This window comes from Martes martes, assembly GCF_963455335.1.
Source record: "Martes martes genome assembly, chromosome: 2".
NCBI lineage: Eukaryota > Metazoa > Chordata > Mammalia > Carnivora > Mustelidae > Martes > Martes martes.
Genome location: NC_137889.1, coordinates 131,507,415 through 131,520,108, shown reverse-complemented (window position 1 = coordinate 131,520,108; position 12,694 = coordinate 131,507,415). Strand labels below are relative to the sequence as shown.

Below are 12,694 nucleotides of genomic sequence, written 5' to 3'. Positions count from 1 at the left end.
CTATCTGGGAAAGCAATATGACATCTTAATTTACACACCTCACTTCTAAATTGGAGTTTCAAGTGAGTGTACATGATTACAAGTTTTAGGTCACCTGTGTGAGTCTAAGTTAAAAAAAGAAGTGAAACTCATAATCTTAGAATATTGCCAAACATTGAAAGTTAAATCAAAGGATAATACATAGTTACTAATAAGAAAAATGTGGACTACAACCGTCATTTGGTTCTCAGGTTTTCATATCCTTATAAATACTTAAGAGAGTTTTGGAGTCATTAAAGCAGAAGTAGTTTGGAAAAATTAGCATATTTATAAAAATTTATAATTTAGATTTTGGCTATTGATTTCAAATACTACCTTTACTTATTTTTTCATTGATTGACAGACTTACTAAGAAAGTACTGCCTAATATATTCACTATCAGGTTAAAAAAATGCAGTTTATATAATAATGCCTTAAAATTAAAATGCTAAATAATTCTATTTACTGTTTAATATACAATAAATTTTAAATTCTAATATAAATTTTGGAAACTTTTTCTATTACAGTTTAAGTGCAAGAAACTGAAGCTTCCAAAATTAGTTTATACTTTAAAAGGGATTTTAAGATGTTCTGGCCTATCTACCATAAACCAAGATAAAAGAAGGAGCTTTTCCTCAGAAATTATTCTTATGTACCCAGGAATTCTGACCACATTCTAATACTCCTTTAACAAAAAGTGTAAAATTTAATTTAGCATTTCCCTAAATATAGTTTTCCAGGAGACTAACCCAAAAGGAATTACTCAAAATGTCTTCTATAGCCAATAATCTTATAACATGTTATACATCAAATATACTTCCTGCATTTTTATTTTTCAAATTAGAATGTTAAGGATCTCAGAATATCTTATCGGCAATTAAAAAAAAAAAACAAACTTTAAAACTTAAATACACTTTTTCCCTGACAGATGAATGAATGGTACCTTGGCTGGGTTAACATTGTAATATTCGTGGTCCTTTTCTCTCACTTTTCCAGAATTGCAGCTTCTACATTTACTATAAATGGGATAGCCAACATAAGTAACTCTTTGTTCTGGATTCTTGAAAGAGAGGGATATCTGAACAAAATGATTTTAATTCCAGACTGAATACTGCTCATGTGTACCAATAAAGCCATTGGATTGTTTTGGCTCACAACCATTTTCTTCATTCTTCATTGTTGAATCCTAGAAACAACCAGTTGTTATTCATTTTGAATACTAAACTGCTCAGATGAGTGTCTTTTATTACTAAACTGACTTATGTAGAACTACTTGAAATCTTTCAATTTGCACATTCAAGTTGGCAGAGGTACATGCTATTCTACCATTCTTATTCTGTTTATTAGTTCTTCTCCATGCATTTGTTTCTGTCCTAGAAATGCAATAATTCACATGTGAAGTCTTCATATTTTCTGAATCTACCCACCACGTCACTTATATTTTCCTTCATAATGACATTTCATGATCTATTTGTTCTATTTTTGTTTTGTGCTTTCAAATTAATTAATTATTTTTTATTTATTTTTAAAGAGAGATCACACAAGAATGAGTAGCGGGGGAGAGGCAGAGGAAGATGGAGAGAGTGAAACTTAAGCAGGCTCCATGCCCCACGGAGCCTGACAGGGGCCTCCATCTCAGGATCCTGAGATCAAGACCGGAGTCAAAATTAAGAGTCAGCCACTTTAAAAAAAAAAAAAAAAAAAAACTTTTATTTTATTGATCTACCAGGTACTAATTTGGGTCTCCTCAGTGTTTATGTCTCCAACTTATTTATTGAAATGTTGGAGTATAAAATAAAGGGTCTTTGGTGTTTTATTTTATTTTTGTTTTGCTGCAAACTACAAACCCATTTTTGATGTTATAATTCACTTTATTCCCTTACTGCTTTTATTACTTTTCTCTTGAATTGTCTATCTCTAAAAACTCAATTCTCTGATCATCTTTTCTGTCCATTTTGAGTTATCATCTGTTATTGTCATTCCAGTTTTTGGTTTTCTCTTTGTTTGAGGGCCATAAGTGTCAGCAGGCAACTAGGTATTGAATGTGAAGTCAGATGTCCATCACAAGCCAGTGAATCTAGGAAACCAGCTAAAAGTTCCCTGCTGATACTTCTGGAGGAAAATTCATTGTCACCTTCACTACACTTAACTCCTGCAGCATCTATATGCAGGGATACCTCATCCCACACCCTTAACTCCTTTTTTTACTTCATGGGAGAAAGGGAAACCGGGAACATGTGCTGATATACAATTTCTCTCCATGAATTCAGAATCCACGGCTTTATGGTTCTAGGGCTCTATGATGCTGACCTAATAAGAACATGCATCATTCAAAGAAAAGAGCTTGTACAAGTTTTCTTTTCCAGAACTTTCAGAAAGCACAAGTCTTCAACTATCCTCAGATACTCAGAGCTTCCAACATATATTTGGCTCAAGAAAGATAGATTGAGGGACACCGGGTGGCTCAATCAGTTAAGCCTCTGCCTTCAGTTCAAGTCATGATCTCAGGGTCCTGGGATTGACCTGCATTGGGGCTTCCTGCTCAGCGGGCAGTCTGCTTCTCACTCTCCCTCTGCCCCTCTCCCTGCTCGCTCTCTCTCTTCTCTCAAATAAATAAATAAAATTAAAAAAATAAATAAAGATAGATTGAAGGTGTGGGAGAGTGAATCTCTATGAGTACTCCAACAAAGTAGTACCCCCAAAGAAGAATATTTTCAGTCCCTCAAAATAAACAGTGAAGATAACATGATCCTTAAAAAATGCAATCAATATGTTTTTTGTTGGTCAAATAATTACTGAGTGCTTATATGTCAAGCACAATAGGAGGCATAGAGGATGAGCATAAACATATGCTGACCTTCCCTCATAGAACTTAAAGTCTAGTATAAGACACAAATATCAATTAAAAAAAAGGAAGCTTAAATAGTGTCCAAACAACGACAAGAATATAAATGTGATATACCATGAGAAGGACATATACTGAATTCTGGGACACATGATGGTCAGGTGCCACCTAGGCAGAGAGATGACAGACAGTTTCATGGACTAAGAGACATTTGAATTAAATAAAGAGGATATGCATGAGTTTCCTGGGCAAAGAATAGAGGGATCAGCATTGTAGGCTTATAACTCCAGCGAATATAATGAAGAGACACAACACGAATAACTTTGGAGGGACTAATAGAAACAAGAATGAGGGCTTTCTTAATTACAACAAAACGTTTGTTTTGTTTTGTTTTGTTTTGTTGCTATATCCTTAGAGCAATGAGAGTGACTCTAAAATTTTAATCAGGGAGTAGCATAATCAGATTATTGTTTAGAACAACAACAACAAAAACCCTGCTTACCATATAGAAAATGAATTTGAGCAAGGGAGACCACCTGAGGGTCTACTGCAGTGTTCAACAGTTAAAACAAAACAAAACCTAACAAAACAAAACCCTTAATGGCTAGAAGTAATGTGCTGCTAGAGACAGGAAAATTGGGATTGATTTGTAAAATTAGGAGGTAAAATCAACAGATGTTTGATTTAGTGTTTGACGAAGAGGGAGGCATCAAGCATAACTTCTATGTTCTTTTTTTCTTAAGCAGATGCATGTTGGTACACATTCGTGAGAAGGATGGAAATGTTATAAAACCAGTTTGGAAACGAGAGTCTTATTTTCAATTATGAACATGTTTTAAGGTTAAGTTTAAAATAGCAAAAGGAAATACAAGACAAAAAGAACACTAGGTTGGAAATATACATTAGATGTTCATCTCTGTTTATGAGGAATTGAAGTTTTGATAAAGCTAGGACCACTAACTAGTGTGAATGGTGGAGGAATACAGGTTTTAATTACACTAAAGAGGAAACCAGGAAACAAACCCATAAACATGAAGACAAACTAGGAGTGTTTGATATGAATAGAGCCAAAGGAAGACAGTTTAGAGAAAGAGAAACTCAAAAGTGTGGGAAGCTTCTGGAGTTAAATACAAAAAGGAAAAATTCCCAGTGGGTTTAATCATTTCGAAGTAAGTTGTGATTTATTGAAGTAATACAACCAGAGCATTTTGCTAAGAGTTGATGGGTAAAAAAGAATTGAGAAGATGGAGACTGAATTTTAGAAAACTCAATACAAGATTTTGAATGAGTCAGAGAAAGACAAACACTGTATGATCTCACTTATATGTGGAATCTAAAGACAAAACCAAACTCATAGGTCCAGAAAACAGATTGGCAGTTGCCTGAGGCAGGAAGTAGGAGTAGGTGAAAAGGGTAAAAGTAGTAAAGAGTTGCTGACTTCTAGTTTTAAAATAAATAAGTCATGGGGATATCATGTACAGCATGCTGACTGTAGTTAATAATACTGTATTATCTATTTGCTAAGAGTAGAATTTAAAAATTCTTATTACAAGGAAATAATTTGCCATTAGGTGTGATAATGGATATTAACTAGACTTATTTAGCAATACCTACATGCATAGAATTATTCTGTTGTATACCTGATATATACTATTCGTCAATTATAAGTCATTAATATTAAAAGAAAGTTTGGCTCCATGAGCAGAGGCCTAGAAACTCCTCCAAATTAAGTTAAAAAAATACATATATATATATATATATATATATATGTATATATATATATATATATATATATATTTCATCTCATTTGTTTTCCATTTCTCAGGGATTACTCTCCTTACTTTCTTGATGTCTAGGGTCTAGAAAACTGCTATTTCAAATTTTTTGGTCCCTGTGTGTATGTATGTGTGTGTGTATGTGTAATTGTTTGGTTTTTATAAGCCAAGTACATGAGGGTATACCTGACATACTGATTCCAATATACGTATCATCTTGGCTGAAAATGGAAGTCTCCTGCCTGTAGATTTTTGATAGACTAAATGTAGCATGTGAAAAAATGTGAAAAGTCAAGAAAGACTTCAAGATTTTGGCTCAAACTATTATAATATGAAGTTGTTGCTAATTGAGGAAGAAAAGATGCCTTCCTGATGCTGCTTTTTTTTTTTTTTTTAAAGATTTTATTTATTCATTTGACAAAGAGAGACACAGTGAGAGAGGGAACACAACCAGGGGACTAGGGGAGGGAGAAGCAGGCTACCCATGGAGCAGGGAGCCTGATGGGAGCAGGGAGTCTGATGGGGGGGGGGCTGGATCCCAGGGTCCTGGGATCATGACCTGAGCCAAAGGAAGCACTTAACTGACTGAGCCACCCAGGCGCCCCATTCATGATGCTTCTTAAGAGGTTGTGGTGGTCTTTACTTACAGTTTTCAAATCTGGCTGCAAATTAGAATCTGCTTTTTACAATTTGACTGAATTTCTCCCAAGCACTTACAGCTGAGGTTTTTTGGTGTGATCCCAGGACACTGGTATCAGAAGAAGATTTCCATATTATTCTAATTTTCAGCCATGGTTGAAAAACAGGCTCTATACTACTGCTTCTCTCACTTTAATATGCTTATGAACCACTTAGGGATCTTATAAAATTCAAATTCTTACTCAGGTTTTCAGGATGATAAACTTTGTATTTCTAACAACATCCTAGCTGATTCTAATCCTGCTTGTGCAAATTTTGCACAGCAAGTCACAGCTATTGAAACTCATGATAAAGCCATATCATGGTAAAGATTAATCTGATGTACTGTGTAAAACATTTGTCTTAGCTTTTCTGTATTCAAAAGTTGTGTGAGGTAAAAGATTCAATGGCTAATTAAGTTTGGCAAATAGTGAGTTAAACAAGGTTAGGGCTTTTTCTTTATTGCAAGATTTTCCATAGCTAATGCCTTCCTAATGTTTCTTTTTCCCATATCCCGTTTTCGTGGAGCATGTTATAGGATTAGCAATTTGCAAAACCCACTATCTAGTACTAATGCAGAAGTTGAGCTATCTTCAAATAATCTTCGCTACTTTCTTAAAAGCTTAAAATTTTACTGAAACATCTATATAACTGATTTGTTTTTAGTTTCCTAATCTGATTCACAACTTGATTCTAATTTATTTACAAATCCAAATAGGTTTTACAAAAAAACAAATTAATCAGGCTTTGGATTTTAAAGTGATTATGTTGTACATATGCATGGTTCTTTGTTTAGACTTAAAAATGCTTAACATGTGACTATTCTTTTTCTTTGTTCTCTTCTATAGCATTTCCATGCACACATTTTCCTGATTCTCTTTGTGTAATTCACAGCATGTTGCTTGCCAATATATTTTTATTTACCAGTATTTTGGGAAACATATAAAATAAGAGAAAAACAACCTTTCCACAAAATTACAGTGAGGTTTCATTAGCAGAAAAATTTTTAATAAATTTTCTTAAATAATAATTAGACCAGTTTTATGTAGATGAGGATTCCGATTAACCACAACACAATTCATTGCCTCTTCAGAAGTTCAGTGATGAAACCCAAACTTGCCAGGATTTACCAGCCTGTAGGTGAATATAAACTCATTTTACATAGATGCTCAAATGACAGTTTAGTTTCTGCTGCTCATGTAGGAAGGACTTCAGCATCTTTCCTGATACTCCTCACACCACAATATTTGGGGTCATCAATAATTTGAAATTTCCCAACGAGGTTTGTGTCTCACAAATACTCAGGCTCTTATTTTTCTGTTCTAGTCTCCTTATCTAGATGTATTGCCCATCCCAGGGATTTGCTGCCTACCAGAGGCAGAACTGCAATTAAGAGACATCAGTTAACAGGTGGGTCATGCCTGGGTGTGAAGGGGGTGTGGGGCCAGAGATATAATTGTGTAACCTACACCAAAGATACATGGAATGTACTGAGAGTCATTACACAGCTGAATTACACAGCTTACAATTTATATTAACATAAATTTACTGTCCCATTAATTAATTTACTGTTCATCGATATGTTTACAGTACTAGAAAGCTCTTGCTCAGGAAGGTAAAAGTTCCAAATATTTTCATTTCAGGAAATTTTTGAAAGGTACATCAGGTCTTTAGTAGGAAACATCAAATAACAGTTTACACCTTTCAACTCTTCCAAATCTTTGGCTGGCTGTTCTTGGCAATTCTAAATTATTATATCATGACTCTTACCCTAGTTGAGCTCCTCCCCTGAAAGATCCTCTGTAAGCAAAACTTCAAGATCTTAATAAATATCCTGACCTTGCCATTCTCACCCCAGCAAAGTGGTGTTCTCCTGTCGAATGTGAATGTGAATATTTTTATTTTTTTGCACAAACAGGACTTTCTGAAAGAGATAAATAGCACTCTATAATGATAAAGAATGTCTCTTTTTTGCTAAAACCATTTACTCCTCATATTCTAAGGTGAAAGTTTTGGAGCCATGTGATTACATTCAAATGGGAATAAAATCCAGAGTCATTCATTACATTCCAAAATTTGAGAATCTAGGCAACTTTCCCCTTCTTTCCCAAAGACCAGGATTTGTTTACATTCCAAACTTAAAAAAAAAAAAAAAAAAAAAAAGACTTTGGAGTGGGGAGTGGAGTCAGTATGCCAAAACCCAAAACCTGTATATTAAGCTTCCAATTTTATAATTTCGATTCCTTTCCCACAGTATAGGTCTCCTCCTTCTCCTTTTTTTTTTTTTTTAAAGATTTTATTTATTCATTTGACAGACAGAGATCACAAGCAGGCAGAGAGGTAGGCAGAGAGAGAGGAAGGGAAGCAGGCTCCCCACTGAGCAGAGAGCCCCATGCGGGGCTCGATTCCAGGACCCTGAGATCATGACCTGAGCTGAAGGCAGAGGCTTTAACCCACTGAGCCACCCAGGTGCCCCTCTCCTCCTTCTCCTTTCCACATGCAGGTCCATCTGATTCTCACCACCTTGTCCATGCAACATGGACAAATGGTACTAAAATATTGTATAAATAAGAAATTTTGCCTTTGATCCTGAAACCTTGTACATACTGTCACAATAAAACAAAATATAAATATACATTTACTCGTTTACACATAAGCAATATATTTAGGTTTCTGTTACTAAGAAGTTGTGACATTTTTGTATTGTAGCCAGTATTCAATGGTGCTGAATTTCATAATGGTTTTGTGAATTAACAACAACAACAACAACAACAACAACAAAAAGAAAAGAAGAAAAAACAACAAGAAGAAAATAAGAAAAAAAAAAGAAAAAACAACAAGAAGAAAATAAGAAAAAAAAAAAGAAAAAGGAAAGGAAATAACCTCAGTTCTGTCTTTGGGAGCTCAGAACAGCACCTCGATGATAGTGAAAGCTCAGAAAGTGACATACACTCTCATTGTTCACCTCCTTCCCCTATCACCCTACAAAATCCCGCATAATTCACAAGCAAAAGACATGGAAATATCAAGATTTTGCAAGCCCATGGATATGGGATTAATTAGTTCATCTATTATCCTAAAATGTCAATTAGGACTCAGTAAAGACACCTTACTGTAATCCAAAATATTTCTATGGGTCCAATATACTCTTACATGACACATACAGATTCAGGGTAATGATGGACTCTCTACATATCCAGGAAAATGTTGATTAACTTTCGTTTCAAAGCTTTTCAGATGGAACCATGTGTTATACTGCTATTCCTGCTTTGCCAAAAAACTGCAGTCAGCCTCCAATAGTCTCCTCTATCCCCTATGCTCACTAGTCCTCCAATCTCTCTGCCCTGTATGTCCTGCTATAATTCTAAATTCCCATGTAAAATTCATCCAAACACTGAAAAAATATCTTCTATACTCAATCATACTGGTTTGTTTAATGTGGCTTTATTTTTAAAGTTTGAAAATATATAATATGTGGTACTTCTTAAGTATTTATGTGTTTTACAGATTACTTGGGGTCTTGTCACATTGCATATTCTGATTCAGTGAGTCTAGGCAGGGCTTGAGGGTCTGCATTTCCAAAAAGCTTCCTGGTGATGCTGCCACTAATGGTCTAAAGACTCCACATGAGGTACAAGGTGTTATGGGAAACCAAGGCTCCAGGAGAAGAGTCTTCGCATTTCAATAAATGTAAGGAAGGCCTTCTAAGATAAAATGAGCTATTACTGGGGCGCCTGGGTGGCTCAGTGGGTTGGGCCGCTGCCTTCGGCTCAGGTTGTGATCCCGGGGTTCTGGGATCGAGTCCCGCGTCTGGCTCTCTGCTCGGCAGGGAGCCTGCTTCCCTCTCTCTCTCTCTCTGCTTACTTGTGATCTCTCTCTGTCAAATAAATAAAATCTTAAAAAAAAATGAGCTGTTACTGTTGAAAATGTGGAAGTCAACTGTGTTGACATGGTGAGAATTGTACTTCAAAGGGAGTCAGTGACAACTGTGTACTAAATCATTTTTTTCCTTCTCTTTTCCTCTCTGCTCCTTTCCTTCTTCCTTCCCTTTACGTCTAAATACCCATTCTCATTTCTTCTTTTGCATTTCCATATGATTCTTAATCTCCATTGATGGCCTTCCATTCAGCTTCTAAGAAATGATTTTTATATATTTATAAGTAATATATTTATTACTTTCAGATCCATTTCCAAATGGTCTTGCTGTGCTTCTGCATGTGTACCAACTAACTTGCCCACAATCCGGGTGATCTTATAAAGGAATGAGCTATGTGAATATTGCACAACAATTTTAGAAGGACATGAAAAGGATTTTAGCATTGTGACTTTTGCTAGACCAAAAAATATATAATATTCTGTAACAGTAAGTTTCCCAAAAGTAACTTGAGCAATTGTGTAATGATTTTTTTTTACTTTTATTTTTTTGTCTAAATGTTTTTATTTGAAACAAATGGTTCCACCAAGCAAGAGCTTACTTTACCCACTCCAAATTAAAACAGAGCAGAATAGGGGCAAAGGTCATTTGACAGGACAGTCACAATATGTGAATATAACTTCTTCCCTCTATGGTTGGGGCAACTTTATTCATCAGCAGTCATTCTTATGCAAAATACTAACCCCAAAAGTACTAGTGTCACACAAAGGGAAGTGGTCTTAATTTCATGTGTGGGCCAGTATGTTCTATAAATGCCAAAAGACAGAAGCACATACGCAACCTACTCTTAAACAAACAAACAAACAAACAAAAAAACAACCTAACAAAAAAACTAACAGTGAAAGAATTTTCATCCCTCTTTAATATAATATAATATAATATAATATAATATAATATAATATAATACAATATAATATAATAATTTCATCCCTCTTATAATAAAAAGTAGTGCTGCAGTCTGACACCCATATTTGGTGTTTATCCTGGTGATTTACAAATCGTTTCCCCATCTGACTTGCATCATTAGGGTTATGGATAAAAGTTCATTCACTTTGAAGAGAGACATATCTAGTCCTTCCTCTTCTTCTTGCCCTCATGCTTATGTTCACTGAGGCAGCTGCTATCTAAGAGTCTTTTGGAGCCACAGTGCTGTTTGGCTACTTTCAAAAACTTGTCCAAACCCAAATGATCTTCCTCAAACTGAACTGGCCCTTCCCAGCCTTTTTGCCTGCGATCTGAACCAGAAAACTCCTTATCAGGAACAAAAGTGTTGGTCTTTATTCTGGCTCCTAGGTCATCACCATGCACGTCCTTGTCCAGATTTTTACCAGGCATGAAAATATTCTGGGCCATATCTTTACCACCTCTCCAGGCTTAATCATAAACATTGTAAATTTCATCTTCTCTACATGCAAAACCACTGTCCGCACCCCTGGATTGGTTGAAGACCCTTTGGTCATACTGGACATCACAGCACTTCTGAGGATTGGGCATACCAGGAGCAATGACTTCACTGATATCTTGATTTTCATTGCTCTGTAGTTTTAACTTCTTATCAGGACCTGCCTGGAAAGAGTCCCCCATTGCACTTTCTCTCCTTTAAACTGTCATGCCAGATTTCATCCCTCTTAGGTGCCTCTCCATTCTCTTTTTCCACACGAGTTTTGATTCCAACTGTTCTCTCCCAGGCTTTCTGATATATTTTTCTAATTTTCTGTTCATGTTTCTTATTTTCTTTTTGAGCCTTATTTCTGTCTACTTGAGCCCATATTTCTACAGCTTCACAAGCCTTCCAAAAAGCAATATAGAGGGCTTCAGCCAGCTTAGCAAGGTTCTCATTGATGTGCACTGTTTGCTGCCCTCTTCTATTAGCAGCCAGATGTTTGTCTAATGGAATTGTATAGCACTTTCCATTTTTCCAGTTTGAAATACAAGGAGGAATCTTCCACTCTTGTTCCTTCATGATCCTCTTTTGGCTAGGAGAATGCATGACAGGAGGAGAAGGTGGTTCTTAGGAAATTTTCTTATTAGTCTTTAAACTTGGAGGTACCACTGGATCTTTCTGCATTTCCACTATCCAGGTAACTCTGTTTAGCTCCAAAGTTGAAAGCCACTTCTCGATGATATGGTGTGTGTCAAATATACTGAGCAGGAACCAGTTTATTAGCTGCTCAAACTGGCATGGCTACAGCAACCTTCTTCGATATAGATTTTTCTAGGGTTACCCTTGTCATTTCTGTTATCTCTTGAATGGTTTCTTCATCAGGTCTTTGCAGGTCTGGGTTATCTGCATTCAAGACTTCCTTTGGAAACAGGTCAGTGTACTTGCTATAAATGAACTTGTCTTTTGACTGACCTTGCAAAACAATTGCATCATTTTTAATTTTTCCTTCAGCATCCACCTGAATGGCCAGTGCATTTGACATTTTTTTCTTTCATCCTATATCCAGTGGGCACTGGGCTACATGGATCTCTGGAATAGCACCTCCATCCCCAAAGTCCTCTAAGAGCTGAGGTATTGAGCCCTTCTGGTACATGGATAAAGGCGGTCCTTTTGGGAGATCGACAAAGTCTGTCATGATCTCTGGGTGGGATCTTGCTTTTTTTTAGTCTCAAGCTGGTCCTGAGATAGCTGACTAGGTACGGGTAAAGAGATGGTGAGCGCAATCTTCTTCTGCTTCTTCAAGCATGAGCTGTAAATATTTTTTAAAAAATGTTCTCTACTGGTACCACCTTCAACACAAACACTCATAATTATATTATAAACATTGTATTAGCTTTTTTTTTAAGATTTTATTTATTTATTTGACAGAGAGAGATCACAAGTAGGCAGAGCAGCAGGCAGAGAGAGAGAGGGAAGCAGGCTCCCCGCTGAGCAGAGAGCCCAATGTGGGACTCAATTCCAGGACCCTGAGATCATGACCCGAGCCGAAGGCAGTGGCTTAACCCACTGAGCCACCCAGGTGCCCCTTGTATTAGCTTTATTGAAGCTATTTACAGATATATTGTTTTTCCAATAAATAAAAAAAAAAAACAACTAGACAGTAGCTTACTGCTTTTTATATTCTTCTTTAGGTTTTTTCCTTTATTTTAACATATTTTATACAGATACAGGGACAAGGGTTGAAATGTGACATAAATGTTCTGAAAGTAGATTGTCTTGGTTGGAGAACATAAATAAATCCTAGTACTATAATTTCTTTTCTAGTTTAAGTAAGAAAAGGGTACATTAAGGTTATGAGATAAAAACAAATTTTTTATAATGTTTTTTTTTTTTTTTCTTACTTTGACTTGTGCTGCTTTCCTGATCTGTGACTAAAAAGAAAAATGAAGGATGGTTGGAAGCAAAATCAGCTACAGGGAGTGTGAGATCATTAGTATTTAAAAAAAAAAAAAAAGAACAAAAACAACTACCAAGTTTAAAAAGGTAGGGAGGGCAACAAA

At 35.8% G+C, this 12,694-nt stretch overlaps 1 pseudogene across 1 annotated transcript; it reads right to left on the bottom strand.

The window, feature by feature from the left end:
* Positions 1-10,318: 10,318 nt before the first annotated feature.
* On the bottom strand, positions 10,319-12,002 carry LOC308338328 (SNW domain-containing protein 1-like; annotated as a pseudogene). Its single transcript has one exon. The product of its transcript is annotated as an SNW domain-containing protein 1-like (transcript).
* Between the last annotated feature and the right edge of the window lie 692 nt (positions 12,003-12,694).